Here is a 20,794-nt window from a genome sequence, read left to right on the forward strand (position 1 = left end):
CATTTCTTCGTGATATAATGATAATGCTAGAGACCCTAGTTAAAAATTCTAATAATAATAACTTTTGATCAACATATTAAACCAAAAATCAACGGAAAACATCAATAGTATATGAAGTACTAGTATAATTCCCTCACTCTGTTTCGGAGGTTTTGCAATTTTAGCAGAGGTTTTGCAATTTTAATGGTTTGAAAATATGAATATTTGTGTGTAATAAATATTAATGATAATTTTCATTTATAATAAAGCAAAAGAATACCGAAAAGTATTTAAAAAGTATTTACTTTATTAAAAACATTTTCATTGGAAGATCTTTATCATCATAGCTCATGTCTAGCTTATCTATTCAAAACAATTGTAGTTAGATATATATTGTGTGTAGAACTATACGATTTAGAATTATGCAACATACATATCTTACCTGCATAGCATCCTTAAGAAAATTAATACCATTGAATATTTTTTTATTAACAACACAACATTTTATTTATTTCCCAGATTTCCCAAATAAATGTTGCTCAATATTTTCTAAACAAATACCTCCAAAAATTTAGGAAAGATTTTCACTTTCTAAAGACCATCCGTTTCCATTAGAAGGTATTATTAAATATTTAATATAAAACTGCTGAGTTAAATGCCATTAAAATCTTTTATGTTCATAATGCAATTGGAAAAAAATTTTTAAAAATTTAAAAATCTTCACTGAAATATTCTCGAATCAAATTACCACCATTAAAAGATCTTATTATATATTTAATATAAAATTGATTTAAAGACCATGATGAAATCAATGCCATTAAATCTTTTTTTGTTCATAATACAATAAAAAAATTCTTTAAAAAAATTTAAAAATCTTCTTTGAAACCCTCTTTAAATATTTAATATAAAAATAAAAATATTTTTTAATAATTATAATTTTTTTCAAACATATAACGGAACATATAATGCAAAAAAAATAAATGGATTTAAACAATGATTTTCGCTTTCTAAAAATCAGTTTTAATTGAAAGATCTTGTTAAGTATTTAATGTTAAACCAATTTAATACTCTTAATCAATCCTAATGATGAGGTTTTTTTTTTGTTAATTTACAGTTACCAATAAGTGATTAATAATCTCTTTTTTCCTTCACATTATAAATTTTATAATTAACAAATAATAATGAATATTATATTATATTATATTATATATCAAATAATTTAAAATAAAGTAATATTTAAAACTATATTTATTAACCTAAAATTTACTCAAATGACACGATGATTGAACTGTTTAATCTAATACCCACAGAGCATGATATTTGAAGTGATTCTAATAACTATACTCCAAACATTTTGCAAACTATCGTATACTTTTTTTCCATAAAATAATAATATTTTTTAATAATTATAATTTGTTTGAAACATATAGTGGAACACTTAATACAAACAAATAAATGGAATTAAACACCTTCAATTACTAATATCACATTTAATAAAACTTAAATGCAATAAAAGAAATTCTTAAGAAAATTTAAAATTTTCCTTGAAACTCTCTCGTAGCAGATTATATATCTACTTTAAATATATGTATAGATATTGCAAATCGATATATTAAACGACAGATTATGAAATTTAGATACTTGTCATTGGAGAAAAGACCCTGGGATTAGTTGAATCTTTTTTTTTTCCCCAACTTTTTCACTCATCACCACCACAAATACATCAAAAAACATATATGAATATGCAACATTTTAGGTGGTCCCAAGCCCAATAGAATGACTTGGGCAAGTTTGAAGAGTGGATACAAGGGTTCAAAGCATAGTTAATAAGAAAAAAAAAACCATCCCATAAATAGGCCAACATGTCATGTGCATATAACATAAATGTTAATTGTCATTTAGATTATGTTAGTGTACAAAATAATTTAGCATTCTCCCTGCTTTGCCTATCATAATCAAACTATAAATGCTTTCTCAACAATATGCATAGCAAGACTAATTTGTATATAACCATGTACATTGATAGGATGAAAATGGCTATACATAATTAGGCACTACTATTTTGAAAGCATGACAAAAAACATTAAAATGGATTTAAGAAAAATGAATTTCATCATTTTTGTCACTTAATAGAAACACAAAAATATATAATATCACAAATAGTGATGAATATCCATAATATGTATGTATTACACAAAATCCAAACAATCCTCACAAAAAGATCTAAAAAACAGTAAAGTCCCACTAAAACAAAAGAGATTAAGCTCCTAGCAATCCCATGTGGTTCTTGAAACACACATATAGGTAAGTTTTTTGTTAGTCGGACTATGATAACTCCACTTCTACAGCCCATTACTCACTATAAGAAAACATGCATTACACAATGAGCATTTCGATATGGTTTATATAAAACCGCAGCTAAATATTTCATGATAGTACTGTTGATAATGCAACATGTCCACGTAGTAACCATAGTTTATACCATAGATCATTATTAGCTACAAGAGCTTTCTTTAATTTTCTTTGAGCTTCTAATTGGAGAAAAGTGGAGGAGGGTAAACTAAGGCTGGAAAATCTTCAGAAGGTGAAGAGATGGTCGAAGAGAAAATTGATGGAATGAGAAACGAGAAAGAAAGGAGATAAGAAAGAAGAAAGAGAAGTCGAAGATTTTGTTTTTTCCGGTGAGTTGGCTAATTTTGCTTGAAAGTCTCGCATATTTTGATTTAAATCATAAGAATTTGAAGGTGTTGTGTGTGGCTAAGAATTTCCTTTGAATTCCTTAAACTTCGTGATTGATATTAGCTGTGCAATGCTAGCAAGAGGTCATCATCTTATTGACGCCCTTTGTTGTAGTTACTATAGCTCCAAAAGGAAAATTTGGAGGATGGCATGGATGGTTAAAGCATGGCATGTGTAAATATGTCCTTGTATTATTATTATTATTATTATTATTATTATTATTATTATTGTTATTTTCTTCTTCTCATCATCACATAAGTGTGGTGTATATAATAGGCATGTTGTGGCTTTCTCTATGTTTTCATGAATGTGGATTATAGTGGAGGAATGAGAAGATTGGGTGGTGTTTTATTTATTTCTTTGAGTGTGACTGCTAATTGTAAGAGAGGATATGATGCAAAACAATGAATAATTGGTGGTTAAATGAGAAAATGGACCATAATTAGACACTGTCATGCATGGAATTGCTAGGGAGTAAATCTTCAAGTTATAATGATTGATGAGCTAGCTAGAATTTTGTCCAAAATTTGGAGGTTATAGAGGCAGAATTTGTAGGAGGTTTAAACTGAAAAAGTTGTAGTTAGTTGTTTAATCACCTACAAACTTTCATATTTATTGCCCATGTATCCCAGGAGATATGATCCTTTTTCATTTGGCATGTCCTAAAGGCACTAGCGTGCAAACCTACAGCTTGTGAGACAAATTTAGGATTCACTAAGTGGAATTAGACAAAGTGCTCAATATAGAAGATAGTCTTTATCATCTTACCTTTCAACTTGTAAAATCTCAGGTCTATTAGATTTGTAGATTAGGACTTATGATTCATTTAATGGACTTGTTTAGGATGATGTCTTTGTGTAGAATCTTCAATTTGAGTAGGATTTTTCTTACACTTGGAGACATAGTTTGGGGGAAGAAAATTACTTTCACGATTGTCCTAACTACCCACCTGCAAAATTTCATTTCATTTGGGGATGTACATCTGAATATATTCATGCTTGAATGAGTTATATCTGAGCAACAAATCTGAAGAAATTTAGGTAAAGTTTGAATAGATGCCATAATTTGAGGACTAATTTGAATATTCTAAAATTTTAATGTGGGGTGGCTTTTTGAGTCTAGTTTTCTTAGAAGAAGAAATTATGTAATTTAGCTAAGTGTGGGGAAAGATATAGTGGGAATGGTAGATAGAAGTCTTGAAATTCAAATATTAATTGAGAATACACATATGCCTAGTTAAAGAATGAAAACCTCTTTGTAGGCATTTTCAAAACCTAAAGGGAGAAAGTGGAAGAGATGCTTAGTGATAAGTGCTTGAAAGTGCATATTTTTCACACTATTTACACTGGATTTTGTACAAGAATTGACATGTTTAACACCAAAGTAATACATAATTTCATTCTTTTGTTCACCATGAGCTTTTATTCTATTTTAGGGCCAGAGAAGCAAATACGGGGGAGTTTTGATGCAAAATAGACTAGTTTCTAAATCAAAGATTCACCACGGCTCATAGCGCCCATGGTAACATCTCACCACGACCGTTGTCCACTCTTAACACTGTCGTTATCAAGCCATGATAATGTGGAATCACAGAGAGTAACACAGAAGCCATAGCGGCTTAACCATGGCCGCTGTAAAACCATCACAAATATGATCCACCCACACAATGCCTAAGAAGCTGTGCCAGGCCACAATTTGGAGCTCAAGCAATAAATTACTCACCATGAGCATCACAACGCCCTTAGTGAGGCTGTGGAGGACTTGATACTATAAAAATCCTAGGGTTTTATGTTCAAAAGGGGTTCTTATGCCGAGTTGGGTAGAGTGGCCGCAGTTTTGGAGATTTGAGTGGCTGGTGACGAGTTTCATCAAGCTTTCAGCAGATTCTAAAGAGTTTTCAAGGGATATTCAATGTACATCAATAGTGGAGGGTGCACAAAGAGATTTGGGGCCGTCTTGACTATCCTAGGATTCTCTTAACCTCAACCTTCGGAGATCTATTGGAGGGAATTAGTCTAGAAGTTCTTAATTCTTTATTCTTTGTTCATGTGGATTTATCTTTATTTATATCTCTATTCTTGATCCATAGGACCACAATTTGAGGGGAATTACATGTTTAGGTATTTTGATTATTACTTGTGAACTTTGATTGGTAATTTCAATAAATCTCTCAAGTACTTTGTGATTCATTGCATGTTGATTGAATGCTTATTATGTTGATATGGTGAGAAAAATATGCCCTATATTAGAACACACATGCCTTGTTAAATCTATTGATAAGTGTAATTTATATCATGTTTTACTTACTACCCAAATTCATACTTTTACTTATCTTTTAGTACTTTTTGGATATATACGATGCTATTCTGGGTATGTTTGTTCATGGTGCAGGAATTTATGGTTCAAAGTAAATAGGAGTGAAATCGGGGACAAAAACAACCAAAGAATGCATACTTTTCTAAGTATCAAAGCCAAGCACAGGCAGAGCACGGTCGTGCTCTATCCCAGTGATTATTGCTGTCTGGAAAAGCCTGAATAGTTTACCAAGCATGCGGGTGCTTCTAAGGGGAGCATGGTCAAAGCATGGTTGTGCGCTCTCCTTGTGATTATCTCTGAATTGAAGCACCATTTGCTTATAGGGGAAGCATGGTTTGCGTGCTCTTTACACGGGCCTACTCAAGCTAACCGTGCTTTCCCCGTGATTTTCTCTTGATGACACTTAGCCAATTCACTCAGAAGTCCCAAGAAGAGCATGCTCTAAGCATGACCATGCTTAAACCGTGTTGAGCCCAAAAATCCCTTTTTAACTCCTAGATCTAGGTTTTTGTAGGCATCTTTTATTCAAAAATTTTCTTCTCCACTTGGAGAGCACTGATGAGGATGATAATCAAGCTCCACCACACCATCTAAGGGCAATCAAGGTCGAGCCGGAGACATGAGAGAAGTGGAGTTAGCTCATCCATGAAGCTTTTGAAGCACAACTAAGGAGAATTTGTAAAAGGGGGAAGTCATGATTTTTCACCTTAGTGCATTAATTTCTTCTTCTCAGTTGTATGAAATCATGAGGGGCCAACCATTCCACGCTACCCCGGGATGTTGAACTATGTTGCTTAGTGTACTTTGACTACTTATTTTTAATGTCTACGGAGTTTTGATGTGTTCTTGTGTTTATGCATGTGTTGCATAACTTGGAGTGCTTGATTTGCATAGTTGTTTATGTAAAACTTGGCATGTGTGGATTACCATAGTTTTGATTGCCTTGTGTAGTTGCAAAACTTGGTGTGTATGAAATCCGAAGTTACACTTGCAAAACTTGCCATATTTGAGAGCCTTAAATGCAACATTGTTTTTATGCATCCACAAGAATCTTAGGATGTCCCTGGTAGGCATTAAAAATAAGTCAGTACACTAAAGCACATAGGGATTATCCCGAGGTATTGCTCTCTTGTTGTTGAAAACTCGATTCTAGTCTACCTATTAGTTCCACCCTTTATCTTTTTATATTGTTTAATTAATCTTCCTACCAACCATTTCTTGACCTAATAGCGATTAGAAAAGTAATTAGTACTAGAATTCCATACCCTGTGGTTCGATAACCCTACCCCTCACGAGGTACCACTTTATTACTTGTTACGATTCGTACACTTGCGGAGAGTGCATCATTTACACATGGTAAAAGATTAGGCATAGCTAGGTTTCTAGATTAGGGTTTGATCAACCCTTAGGCTTAGGGTTTGATTTGCCCCTTCTAGAGGAATTCCTGAACTTAAGGCAAACATAGGAGGCTAGGATAGGAATAGATTCCATCTTATGTTCCTAGTGATTTAGACCTGGTTACCAAGAGATTGGGACCAATAGGCCTTTGAACTCCCCTAGTCTAATACTAGAACATGATTGTTATAACTCAATGCATATCATAAGTAATTTTTAAGAAAACTATCATATGAACACCCAACTTCTTCCAATTGTGCTTAACAATCCTCAACTGTATTGTTTTAATAAATTTGTAAAAGTAGACTTAAAAATACTGTAGACATTTAGGCTATTGATTAAGTGAAAAGGAAGTAATAGGAGCCTGTCACCATTCCCTGAGGAATACAACCCTAGTGCTCACCTACGAGGTATTACTTGATGACCTATGCACTTACGGTATTCACAAACTTAACTTTGTTTATTTACACCCACACTCTAGAGCCTGTCACTTAGGCTGCATAAGCATATGTGACTCTATGTATATATATATATATATATATATATATGTTGGCATACATGCGTAAAGTGGTTTATGTATGTGTGTGTGATGTGTTATGTGGAATATATGGTTATTCTTATAAGTAAGTGTTGAAAGGAAATTGCTTTGTATTGGGGTTGGTTGTGAGTATTGATATGAGATGTATTTGTGAGTAGTTCGGTAGTTTTATAATAGTTAGATGCTAAAGTTGGCTTAATGTTACTGCATATTTTATGTAGCAATAGGAAGATTCTACCCTTTTTTCTTTTATTTATTTTGTCGAGGATGGCTTGGTGATGTGAAGAAAGAAAGGAGACTGAGATATGAAAGGGGAGCAAGAAGGAGTGAGAGGAAGAAGAAATGGAGACTAGTTGGGAGCTTAGAAGGATGGTACAACTTTCCGCAGCAGGGACCAAAGCCCTACTTAAGAGGGGAGTTGTTACCTCAAAGTGTGCTTAGTAACAAGGTGAGGCTAGCAAAGAATCCTTAAACTATGTGGGAAGCGGTCACCATCTTGATGCTGGTGTTAATAATAGCATTGTTCTAATTATTGTTGTTATTGACCCTAGTGATTTATATGTTGTATCTCTACATCTTAAGTCTCCTTGTTTAGAATATTAAATGTCCTGATATGCTGTCAGAATAGAACACTAAGAGGTTGTGTAAGGTGCATGAAGAACTATAACTTTGAAGCTTAAGAATGCCTTTGAGTTTGTGAATAGTGATATGTACTTTTGAGCTAAGGTGCATGAAGAACTGTAACTTTGTAGCTTAAGAATGCCTATGAGTTTGTGAAATAGTGATATTTACTTTTGAGCTATCAAAGCATATATGCGTATTGGTATGTTTGACTTAGAAGGAAAGCTTATGTTTAAGTATAATGTGTACATGCGAGAGCTGTCTTTTGAATAAGGAAAGTGTCTGCTTAATTTGAGTGATCTTGCCCCTCTCATTTTCCTATAAGTATGAGTGTGTAGATACATATGCGGGTATATATATATATATCTTAGTATTTGGAAAATGGGTATATTACTCATTTTTATGTTTTGAAATCACCACTGTAGCTTACAAGTATTCTTGCTTTGTAGGTAAATATTGTGGTTTACATTGTAGGTTTGGTCTGGGGCGTCACTACAATGTTGTAGTAGTTTGTCTATGAGTGATGTTATGTACTATGTTAAAACATTGGATTCACATGAGACATTGTAGTATATAATATTGTAGCACTCAAATCATTATAGCATTAGACTTTCTTTAGTAGAATTATTGGGTAATGTTGGCGGGAGCATCGGAAAATACTGTTTTGTCCCATGTGAAGGTTAGGATTTAGTGATTATTTGGAGGTAAAGATTTTGGTCTTGAAAGAGGAAATAAAAAAAATAGGAAAGGAGGAAGGAAAGAGTGAAGGATGAAGAAGAGAGCTAAGGGTTAGAGGTGAGAGGTTAAGATCAATAGACAGATTTGGTTCTATTGACACTCAGCAATATTGTGGCAGACTTGATGGTGCTCTTAAATTCATAGAGATTGTGTAGGTTCTACATGCTATTATTGCTCATTTGCCTGGGCTTTTAAAGGTGTGCATTGATAAGTGCATTTTATATAGGTATTTTATATACCCTATTGCATGATTCTCTTGGCCTTTTTGCACTCTTTTACTTTAAATCGATACTACTTGGGGTATATTTATTAAATGAGGTAGATATCAAGTCTTGGATTGAAAGAAACATATAGAGATGAATTCTGGAATAAAATGGAGTTGGAATGCACTTTTTCAGGACAAGCACGGTTGGGAAGCATGCCCAAGCTTACGACCGTGCAGTTGACTTAGAGAAATTCAGCCTAACTTGGAAGTACGATCAAAAAGCACGGGCATGCTTATGCCTGTACACTTCATTGGAACTTGAGCAAACTAAAGAGCACGGTTTCACTACCCCTAGCACCATCGTGCTCTTGAAGCACAGACAGAAAGCACTGGCTTGCTTATACCTGCGCACTTTACTGCTATTTTTACAGAGAAAAGAGCATGGTTCCAAGGCTCCTAGCACCAGTGCGCTCTTGAAGCACATGCAAAAAGCATTTTCAGGTTGGGATACAATCAACTCAAGAGCAAGGCCAAGTTCCGAATGTATCTTTAAGCCCTAGATTGAAAGCACACTCAAGAGCAAGGCCAAGCTGGCATCGGGAATGGTATTTTTAAGCCCTAAATTTAGGTTTTGAGGGGATCTTCTTCATCTTTTCTGGAGATAAGGGCTAGGAAAGAGCTTAACACCATTCAGGACTGGATCTAAGTGGAGCGATCCTCATGGGAATGGAGGAATGCTGGCAAGATCATCATAGATCACTCTCCGATAAGGATTGTGAAGCAAGAAGGGAGTTGTATGGATAGCATTTCTTTCTCTTATTGCTTTTATTTGATGCATTATAGAACCATGAGGGGCTAACCATCATTCGATGCCCAGATTTTGAACCTTGACTTTTGATGTATTGAGTTAGTTGCTTTGATTATTGAGTTTTCTTGTGGCCTCCCATTTGGTTATCTTGGTTGTTCATCTTTGTGTTGATTACCTTGATGTTTGTATGTTGCAAAACTCAACGTGAGAATTGATGCTATTTGAGTAAGCATTGATTTGGCGTGCATGTTCTCCATAGTTGCAATTGCAGTTAAGAAGCATGCTAACCTTAGTTGCTTATCCACTGTCTAGATGGTGATTAAATGACCCATTTAGCTAGAACATACATTAGGGAAGGGGTTGAGCCCTTTCTGAGCCTTGAGTGAGGTCGTACGTTATCTAACCCTCCATAGGTGGTCACCACAGTCAAAGGAGATGTACATTTAATCATTGTCTAGTTAGTACATATATCAAGGGGATTAATCCGAGGCATTGCCCTTTCCACTACTATCTTTTCAACCCAAACCATGTCTCTCTTTTGTTTCTCTTTCTGCATTTCTTTAATTGCTTTAAACTAGACTTCAACCAATTTATTGAGTCTGCTAGATATTAGAAATTGAACAAGTATCTAGAGCTATACCCGTCTCTATGAACTTGACCACCTGACTCGTTCGGGTATACTTTATTACTTATACGACCCTTGCTCTTGTGGTTAATGCAAAGGCCATATCAAGTTTTTGGCACCATTGCCGGGGATTGGTAACTCTTGAGAAAGTTTACATTTTTAGTAATCTGACCATTTTTTTACTTTTGTATGTATTTCATTCTTTAATTTATCTTTTGGGTTTAATTTTTGTTTTTCTTAAATTGTTTTGCAGGTACTCTTGTATGACCCGAGGAAGTTCCTCATCTCCATTTGCAAGCTTTGATCTAGAATTAGAAAGAACTTTACACAGAAGATTAAGACAAGTGAATCTCAAAGAAACAAGGTCAGTAGAAATCAATACTGAGGTCGAACAGGATGAACAAGTGGTCAGGAATGAACAGAGAAGTATCTTAGGCTATGCAAGGCCAAACTTGGAAGGAACGGAGTCTAGTATTGATAAGTGTCTAAATGTAGGTGTTTTCATATATATATCGTATTCACTTTGCATGTATTTTGTGAGGTTTGATGCTCGTTTTACGCTTAATCATCTACTATTTGCTTTGTAGGGCATAAGGAAGCCATGGAGAACAAGAAGATATCATTTAGGCGAAAAGACAAGAAAACAGGAATTTCATACCACCCCCCATACTACCCAGTATGGGGGCCATATGCACTGTAGCAGCGGAATGATTTGGAGTTGTTTGCCCAGATTTCCATACTACCCAATATACGATTCCGTATGCACCCCCTATGAAACGCGAATCTAGGGTTTTTGAGTGCTATCCGACCCCCATACGACCCCTATACGGCCCGTATGTCATGGAGGGGTATAAATACTAACTTTTAGGGCAGAACAAAGGGCTTTTTCCTGGGCTTATTTTGGGAGACCACTTGAGAGGCTTTGGGCGGCCTTGGGAAGGAGAAGAAGGGCAAGGAAGCTAGGAGATCATTCAATGCCAAGGTCCAAGACTCTCAAGGCAAGGAGGCAACATCATTCAAGGGGAGATCTACCACGATTGGAAGGAAGGAGATCCGCAGCTAGAGGAAGCGTCATTCGGCATTCCTTTGGTGGGGGAAGCGTCATTGGTCATATATTCTACCTCCTCCTCCACCATTTCATCTAGGGAGTGTCACTTATGCTTTTCTTTTGTGTTTCACTTGATTGTATTGCTTGTTGTGGGATGATGACACACTAGACCCCCAAGGCCACCGGGTGTTGGTGAACCTTGGGGGGTTTTATCATGTATTTTGGATGATTACTTGTTAAATCCATGCTTGGGTAATTTTGAGATTTAATCCATTGTTTTCATGCTAAGTGCTACATTAAGGAGAAATCGGTAGCTCTTTTATGAGTGATGCATGCAGATGTGACTTGCTCGCATGTATTAGATCATGAATGGATTAGAAGGGGATACTTTGTATCATCATGCCGAGAAATCGGGTGTTTGGTAGCCCTCCATGTAGGTTTAAGCCGAAGAAGAGTAGGCTTACTGCTAAGTAGGGTTCAATCGCCGAGAAATTGGGGTTGTTGTAATCTTGGAAACTCATGGTCCATTTTACCCTTGCATCTTTTATTCATCATCCATGTTTCATGATAACCCCTCAAGGGGATCCGCATCCATAAGGCTTTGCATTACATTGAGTTTCTTGCTTGCTTATTGCTTGTTCTCTCTAATTTGTTGATAATCTTGTTTTAGTTTTAATTGCACCTAGTAGAGTAAATTCCCTCACTTGAGATCTTAGGCTAGATAATAGCTCGAGAAGGAGTAATAGGAGATTCTTAGCCCCATGGAATACGATCCTCGTGTCTTCACACAAGGTATTACTTGGCGATCCCATACACTTGCGGAGAAGCAATCAAGTTTTTGGCGCCGTTGCCGGGGACCTTAAGGAATTCTAGGAAACTTTTAGATTATTACTCTAGCCATTCAATTCTTTACTCATTTGTTATTGTTATTTTTCTTTTCCTTTGATCTTAACTTTCTATCATCTTTCTTGGTTTTGCAAGGTACTGTGCATAACACGTTCAAATCCATCGACCTTGATTATGCCGGATAGTGAGATTGAAAGAACTTTACATCGTAGATTGAGAGAAGTTGGTGAAGGGTCGGGTACACAGAACATTGAAATTGAGGATAGAGAGTCTTCAATCATGGCCGAAGAGCGATGCACTCTATCCGAGTATGAAAGACCCCAATTCATGGGTGATGAGTTTAGTGTTCAAGCACCATCCGTGGCATCCAACAACTTTGAAATTAAAGCAAGGACAATCGGCATTGTCCAGAACTCGGTTTAATTCAATGGTCTTGCAAATGAAGATGCACATGACCACCTTTCCCAGTTCCTCCAAATTTGCTCTACATTCATGATTAATGGGATGTCGAACGATGCTATCCATTTGAGACTATTTCCATTCAGTTTGAGAGATGGAGCTTATCATTGGCTTACATCATTGTCTCCGGCGTCTATAAAAACATGGAAGGATATGGTTGACAAATTCCTTGGGAGGTATTTTCCGCCAAAGCAAAGCGGCGAAATTGAGGCAAGAAATTTCAGCCTTTAAACAAGGGGAGTCTGAAACATTGTTTGAAGCCTATGAGAGATTCAAGGATCTCCTTAGAAGGTGCCCCCATCATGGTTTTGCCTCATGGATGTGAGTACAAATCATTTACAACGGGCTGAATTATGCTACTCGCCAACTTATTGATGCCGCAGCGGGTGGTTCCCTTAGTAACAAGTATCCCGATGAGGCCGAGCAATTACTTGAGTCTATGGCGAGCAATGAATCACATTGGGCCTCAAGGGGATCTTCACAAAAGACTGCTGGGCTTTATGAAGTGAGTATCAATGATGCCTTGGCCGCAAAGGTTGATGTGTTAACTCGAAAGCTTGGTCTTCTTATGGGCAGTAGTTCGAGGCTAGAATCAGTGTTGAGTTGTAGTACTTGCGGTGGTGGGCATGGTGCAACCCAATGTCCTATTACTAGCTCCTCTGTTGCTTCCATTGAGAATGTCGACTATATTGCCAGGGAACAGAGTCTAGTATCATTCACCCTCTTGTAGCAGCTAACAACTTTGAGTTGAAGCCCAACTTTATACAGATGGTGCAATAGATGTGCCAATTTGATGGGTTTCAAGATGAAGGCCCATATACTCATCTAGCAAGTTTCTTGGAGATCTGTGATACTTTCAAGGCAAACAACGTGTTTGAGGATGCAATTCACCTATGACTCTTTCCATTCTTAGTGTGAAGAAGGGGCAAGTAATGGATAAATTCCTTACCACAAGGGTCAATCTTAACATGGGCATAGTTGGCAGAGAAATTCCTTACCCGATATTTCCCACTGGTAAAGATCACGAAGTTGAGAAGTGATATTTCCTTCTTCAAGCAGATGGTTTCAAAGATCTTGTATGATACATGGGAAAGGTACAAGGAGTTGTTAAGAAAATGTCCACAATATGGGATCATGGAATGGATGCAGATTCAAATTTTTTACAATAGGTTGAATGTGGTGACAAAGCAAATGTTGGATGCAGCAGCCGGAGGTTCTTTGTGTAGCAAATAGCCTAATGCCGCCCAAGCTTTGATTGAAGATATGACTTATAATAGTTATCAATGGAAATACGAAAGGAACAAGCCAGTCAAGACAGCTAGCATCTATGGAAATTGATGGCTTGGCCATATTGGTGCCTCAGGTGGAAGCCATATCAAAGAGATTAGGCACAATGCAAGTTCAACCACAAGCCCCCGTCATTAGCTGTGAATATTGGGGTAGTCAAGCAGGGGCTAGTGTCCTTTTTCTGATGTAAAGGCTAGCATAGAATAAGTTAATTACGTGGGTCAAAACAACAGGTTTTAGAACAATCCTTACTGTGGTACCTACAATACGGGGTGGAGAAACCCTCCCTAATTTCACATAGAGCCAACTAGGGCAAGGACCACAAGGGCAGTTTAGACCATCACAACCTCAACCTTTACCTCCTATGTAACCACTTCAAGAAGGAAAAGGGCTAAATCATGAAACCTTGTTAGCAAGGTACATTCAAGTGAATGATGTCCATCTTACAGGGCAAGAAGAATTGTTAAGAAATCAACAAGCGTCTCTACAAAATTTAGAACATCAAGTGGTGCAAATTACCAAGACACTTGTTGAACATCCACAAGGGTTACTTCCAAGCAACACAAAAGTTAATCCATGGGAATCCCGTAAGGCAGTCACATTGAGAAATGATAAGGATTTGTCATCTTCTACAGTTCAAGAGGCTGAAAAAGAGCCTACTCTACATAAAGAGATAGAAATTGAAGATAAACCTCTTGATTTGGATGTTAAGGAAACTAAAAAAAGAGGGAAAAATCAAGGAAAGCTTAGTGTACCTCCTAGTAAGGTGAAGAAAGACCAACAAGAGGAACAATTTAAGAAATTTCTTGAGATGTTCAAAACCTTGCACATTAATGTTCCATTTGTTAAGGCCCTTGCTCAAACGCCTTCTTTATGCAAAATTCTTCAAGGAATTGTTGACTAACAAGAGGAAGATAGAGGAGGTAGCCATTGTTACATTGAGTGAGGAATGCTCCGCTATCATCTTCAACAAAATCCCAAAGAAGGAAAAAGATCAGGAAGGTTTCGTCATCCCGTGCATAATTGGGTAATTGATAAATGAGAAGGAACTTGCCGATCTTGAGGTAAGAATTAATTTAATACCCTACAAGATCTTTCAAAATTTGGGCCTTGGTGAGCTTAAACTGACAAAGATGACTTAGCAACTCGCCGATTGGTCTGTTCGCCACCCAATGGGCATAATTGAAGACATTCTAGTAAAGGTGGATCGATTCATCTTTCCAGTGGATTTCATCATTCTAGATTTGAATGGCAAGGCTGAGGTTCCTCTAATTCTAAGGTTACTATTTTTGGCAACTTTACAAGCTTTAATTGATGTTAAAAATGGTCGAATGGTTTTGAGAATGGGGGACGAAGAAGTTGTATTTAAGTTGCGAGATGCAATGCGCCACTCTATTGACTCTGATGACATGTGTTATGTAGTAGACATGATTGATGATTTTGTGTAGGACACATGGATGAGGGATGGATTATTTGAATTACTGAATGAAGAAGAACCTCCCAATGGAATAGTGGAGGAGATTTGCCACCAAGATGACATTGAAGATCAAGAGAAAATACCTAAGTTAGTCGAGCACAAGGCCTCTCTGAACAAGAAAAGGTGGAAGAACGTCGCCACTAACAAGAAGAAAAATAGTCCACCACCCACCCCTAAGGCTTTCACATGTCTTTTAGTTTTAAGTGAGGGTGAAAATTTGCTTAATTGAAACATTAACCCCTTATTCATTTGTTTATGCTACAAGAAATGATGGGGGCAAACGATTCTGTGATCCCCCTTAAGCGTTGGAAGGTATGTCAAACTTGTGATGTTAAACAAGCACTTCTTGGGAGGCAACCCAAGTGTTCTCTTAGTTGTGTTCATTGTTTTCCCCCTCTTGGTTATGTTTTGTTGTCATTTGTTCTTTTTTCTATATTTGGGTGTTTATTGTTTTCGGATTTGGTTTTCCATTCAGTTTGGGTAAATTTGGGCACAAAGTTGTTCATGGTTGCATTTCAAAGCTCTATTTTTAAGTTAGTGGTTGTTGAGGAGTGAATTTGTTTTGCTCTGCAACTTCCCTGAATTTCTAGGTCAAGCATGGTCATGCTTATGGCCATGCAGTTCTCAGGAGTTGTGGAATTCTGGAAAAAGAGGCAAGCATGGGTGTGCTCTTGCCTGTGTTCCAGCCTGTGCTTTCAATCGCAAAAAAGGCTAGTCCTTGTAGGGTCATGCTCTTCTCTTTGCCTTTTGTGAATTTTTCTAGTGAAAATCACATCTTTAAGCATGGTCACAAGCATGATCATACTCTTTTAGGGCATTTTCTTTCTAAATGGATAAGCACAATCGCCTACCACGATTGTGCTTCTCGAGCGTGCTTCCTTGTGACTGTTCCCTTTCCATTCTTCTCTTTTTATTTCTGACCGCCGGTGTGGTCTGTTGTCTTTGTTCTTTCCCTTAAGCCTTTGTCTCTCATTTTTTATCAGATTTTGGTTTTCTTGCCCGATTTTTGGAGCTATTCTCTGTTGGTTTCTCTCTCATCTGTTCTTTCTCTTCCTCGAGCAAAGGTATGATCTCGTCTTCGATTCGAGTCCTTTTAAATTGTTATTTACCTTGAAAATCTCTTGAATTCCTTGTATCTATGATTTAGTTGCTTTGAAATGCTCGATTCATAATGTTAGGACTAGAAACCATGCTTCCATGCTATTTTCTTGTTTGAGACAATGATTAAGCAAGGGTGCATTTCCTTGGAAGCACGACTGTGCTCTTTTGTGCCCTAGGATGTTTCTAGAAAAGCACACCCATGCTTTGTCCTCTATCCTTAATTTCTTCGGTCATGATTGATGATTCTCTATCCTCAATTTCAATATTTTGTTCACTTGAGCCTTCGCCAACTTCTCTTAGTCTTCGACACAAGGTTCTTTCAATTTCACTATCCGGTGTAATTAAGTTTGATGGATTTGTACGTGTCATGCACAACACCTTGCAAAATCAAGAAAGATAGTAGAGAGTTAGGATCAAAAGAAAAGAAATAAAAAGAAAAGGAATAAAAAAACAAATAAAAATAAGAAAATAGCTAGAGCAATAAGCTAGAAGTTTTCTAGAATTCCTTATTTGGCTCCCCGGCAACGGCGCCAAAAACTTGATGTGCTCCCCGCAAGTGTACGGGATCGCTAAGTAATACCTCGGGTAAAGACACGAGGATCATATTCCTTGGGGCTAAAGATCTATTATTACTCGCTTCATCGCCTACTATCTATCCTAATATCTTAAACAAGAGAGTTTACTCTACTAGATGCAAGAAAATAAGTATAAAATGGCAATACGAATTAAAGAACAAAGAAAGAGATTACAGAGCTACAGTAAAATGCAAAGGCCTATGGATGTGGATCCCCTTGAAGGGTCATCATGATACATGGATGAATAAGAAAAGATAGCAAGGGTGATTTAGACCGAAGGATCTTTAGATTAGATCAACTTCAATTTCTCGGCGATTGAACCCTAATCTCATACCAATGTTGATTGGAATTTCTCCCTAAACAACATTCCTATGATTGCAATAAGTACAAGAAGATCCCAAGATAAGGGTACACTTAACCTAAGTTTACCCTTATAGATCGGAGGGTCACCGCCATCCAATTTCTCAGCATATTGATATAAGCAAACCCCTTTTAGTTCATTAATGATCTAATAAAGAACTACGGATCTCTCCATTGGGTAGTCTTGGCATGAAGAACAATGAACTAAATCATAAATCAACCCAAGCATTGCAATCAAGTAAAAATCATCCAAAATACATGACAAACCCCCCCAAGGTTCACCAACATTTGGTGGCCTTGGGTGTCTAGTGTGGCATCATACAATTAAGAACAACAAAGTAAAGAAAAGCATAAATAGATTTCATGGATGACAGTCAAAATGATGAGGAAAGAAGTGGAGATCTGGCCAAATGACGTTTTCCCTGTCCAAAAAGTGCCGAATGACGCTTCCCCTAGCCGAAGGCTGCTTCACGGTCCTTGATCCTTCCTTCCTTGGTGATAGATCTCTCCCTTTGATGATGAAGCTCTTGCCTCCTTTTCTAGACCTAGAACGTCACCTCAAAGATATTTCTTCTTTCTTCTTCTTCTCCTCTCCAAGTGATGGCTAAAGGACCCTTTTCTTGCCCTAAAAGTGTGCTTTTATACCCCCAGAGTATATGGATTGTATGGGGGCCGTATGGGGCGCGAATTGGGCTATAGCATTTGCTACAGTATCCGCTACAGTATTATAACTTGGTTTCTTCTCTTTTTTGCCCTAATCGTATCCTTGTGTTCTCCGTGGCTTCTCCATGCCAAATAAAGAAAAATAACACTCTATTAAGCACAAAATGGGCATCAATTTCTAACAAAATACATGTTAAGTGTATAAAATACATATAATAAAATACATACATTTAGACACTTATCAAACCCTTATTGGTTTATGCAAAAATAAGAACTCACCTAACCTCTAATTGAACCCCCAAACTTATTTACTTATATATATTTTGTTGCTTTTTTTCACTTCTTCATCATTTTTTTAGAACATTATCTTTCACGCATCTTTTGAGGTAGCCTTTCCTCTCATTAGGGCATACTTAGTATCTGACTTTTTCAGAAATGGCTTCACACATCAAAGGTGGTAGCTCTTTCTGTTCCTTTTTTTTTTAACAAAATGACTCAACTAACTAACTCTATGGCCTTTCAAGGCTTTAGTAATCTCCTAATTTACATAAATGATCTCTAAGTATTTGGACAACTTAGTAAGCATAATTGGGTGTGCTAAGAATGTGAAGGAACCAAAAATAGAGCAACATAAGCACTATTGCCAAAAGATAGAGACAACTATTATTTTTCATGGTTTAGAAAGTCACTACAATTTTTATCATAGGCTATCATTGTTCCACAAACCAAATGAACCTTCAACTAACTAACTTTTTTTTAAGCAACACCACACCACCAAACTTAGAAGAACATATTGTCCTCAATGTGAGCAAAGAGAAATAAATAAATAAATAACTAAAAGTCATAAAATAAGAGTAAAAACTCCCCTAAATGTTACAACTATCGTCCTCTTCACTATCATCATTTGGTGGTGGATGTTCTTGGAAGGTTTGAGCCGATGGGGACTAAAGTGCATTGGGTTCCATGTTCAAATTAAGCCTCTAACAAAATACTAATAAATAAAATAAAATAAAATAAGAACACATAAGAAAAAAATAACAAAATTAAATAAAATGTTAAAAAAGCATGGGTAGCCTCCCAACTAGCGCTTGGTTTAACATCCTCAACCCGATAACTCCTCTTCCATGTTGGGTTCAAGATGATTTTCTTTTTGCCCTTATCAAAGCTCTATCCAAAATATGGCTTCAACCACTACCTATTAACTTTGAAAGTTCCTTTCTCCCGATGAGTGACTTTTGCGACACCAAATGGTAACATCTTATTGATGGTAAACGGTCCACACCACTTTGGCTTGAATTTTTCATGGCCAACTTTTGTTCATTTTTTATAAATTATAGCATATTTATTGGCTTCATTCCGAAACTCATTGAACCCATTCAATTACAAAAGATTTTTCTCATTAATACAAAAGCAACAATCACTTGCTTGAGGATATTTTATACCATCAAACATGTTGAAAGTCACTTCTTCCTCTTGGACCCAAAGACGTAGTTCCCCTTTTTGCACATCAATAATCGCTTTCTTAGTAGCCAAAAATGGTCTTCCTAGTATAATTGGTATATCTTTGTCTTCTTCTATTAATGTGAAGCTTCTTGAATACATCCAAGAATTTAGCAAACTTCTTGTCAAAATTGTTCTTCTTCAGGCACCGAGGAAAAGGAATTTTGGTAAATCTATCTTGCAGTAATGATGCTTGAATCTGAACTTCAGACTTGTTGTATTCTAGGTTTCCTTTATCATGCTTCTAATCTACAGACTCTGACTTTTTCTCTGGGGTCTTCAATTCCTTTCCACTCCTCGAAGTGGCTGCATTGTATTGTTCATTAGCACTTCTTCTCAAATTTACCTCAAATGTGCTAGGTAAGTTTACTTGTTGTCTCTTAGTCAACTTACCCACCATTTCACTTAACTGAGCCTCCAAATTCCTTATTTGTGTAGACTGATTTTGTAGAGTAGTGCGAGTTTCATTCATGAACTGCATGTGAGTTGTCACCAACTGAGCCATTGCTTCTTCCATATTTATTTTCTTTTCTTGTGGTGGATTGCTTTATTCAGGCATGGTTGAGTTATTTTTCCAAGATAAGTTAGGATGATTCCGCCATCCTGTATTGTACTTGTTGGAGTGGGGGTTATCTTGTTGCCTATTGAAATTCCCTACATATTGAGCTTGCTCTACGATTATTTACAAACAAACTGCCAACTGGACATTCAAAGGTTTGATGAGGCCCATTACACATTTCACAAGCAAGAGATGTAGTAGTTACAGCATTTGTTGCCAAATTACTATTCTGTAATGGCCTTTAGAGAGTTGCTATTTGGGCTGAAAGGTTGGTAATGGCATATACCTCATGTACTCCAGCCACCTTCCTCAGCATGTTTTTCTCATTAGGCCATTGATAGTTGTTAGCAACCATATCTTCTAATAACTCATACGCCTCATCTATAGTTTTTTTTCATTAAAGCTCCACCTGCAAATACATTCACTAGTGTTACAGTGGTGCTATTTAAGCCTTGGTAAAAGTTTTGAATCTACATCCACTTATGTAACCTATGATGAGGACATTTCCTTAGTAATTCCTTGTATCTATCCCATGCCTCATATAAAGTCTTGCCTTGGTATTGTGAAAAATTGTTGATTTCAATCCGCATCTTTGCTGTTTTGGTTGGTGGAAAGAATTTGTCCAAGAATTTTTGAACTAGATCATCCCATGTATCAATGGAATCTAGTGGCAATGAATTCAACCAGTTTCTTGCTTTGTCACTTAGAGAGAGGAAATAGATGCAGGTGAACAACTTCATCGTCCACTCCATTATACTTAACTGTATCATAAACTTCAAGAAAGTTTGTAATATGAAGATTTGGGTCTTCATTAGGTAGCCCACTGAACTGGATTGCTTGAATCATTTGAAGAGTCATGGTTTCAGCTCAAAGTTGTTTGCTTGAATTAATGGCCGCCTAATTGCAAGTTGAATGCCAGTTGATGGCACTGCGTAATCACGTAAAACCATTGGTT

General features: G+C 36.6%; 3 non-coding genes across 3 annotated transcripts; 1 reads left to right on the top strand and 2 right to left on the bottom strand.

Moving 5' to 3' along the window:
• Positions 1-12,519: 12,519 nt before the first annotated feature.
• LOC120254934 lies at positions 12,520-12,626 on the bottom strand. The gene has a single exon (XR_005534821.1). It is a non-coding gene; the product is annotated as a small nucleolar RNA R71 (small nucleolar RNA).
• A 717-nt stretch (positions 12,627-13,343) lies between these two features.
• Positions 13,344-13,450, bottom strand: LOC120254936. Its single transcript, XR_005534823.1, has one exon. It is a non-coding gene; the product is annotated as a small nucleolar RNA R71 (small nucleolar RNA).
• A 6,875-nt stretch (positions 13,451-20,325) lies between these two features.
• LOC120254935 lies at positions 20,326-20,432 on the top strand. The gene has a single exon (XR_005534822.1). It is a non-coding gene; the product is annotated as a small nucleolar RNA R71 (small nucleolar RNA).
• The last annotated feature ends 362 nt before the right edge of the window (positions 20,433-20,794 follow it).

Source organism: Dioscorea cayenensis, unplaced genomic scaffold, assembly GCF_009730915.1.
Source record: "Dioscorea cayenensis subsp. rotundata cultivar TDr96_F1 unplaced genomic scaffold, TDr96_F1_v2_PseudoChromosome.rev07_lg8_w22 25.fasta BLBR01000751.1, whole genome shotgun sequence".
Lineage (NCBI taxonomy): Eukaryota > Viridiplantae > Streptophyta > Magnoliopsida > Dioscoreales > Dioscoreaceae > Dioscorea > Dioscorea cayenensis.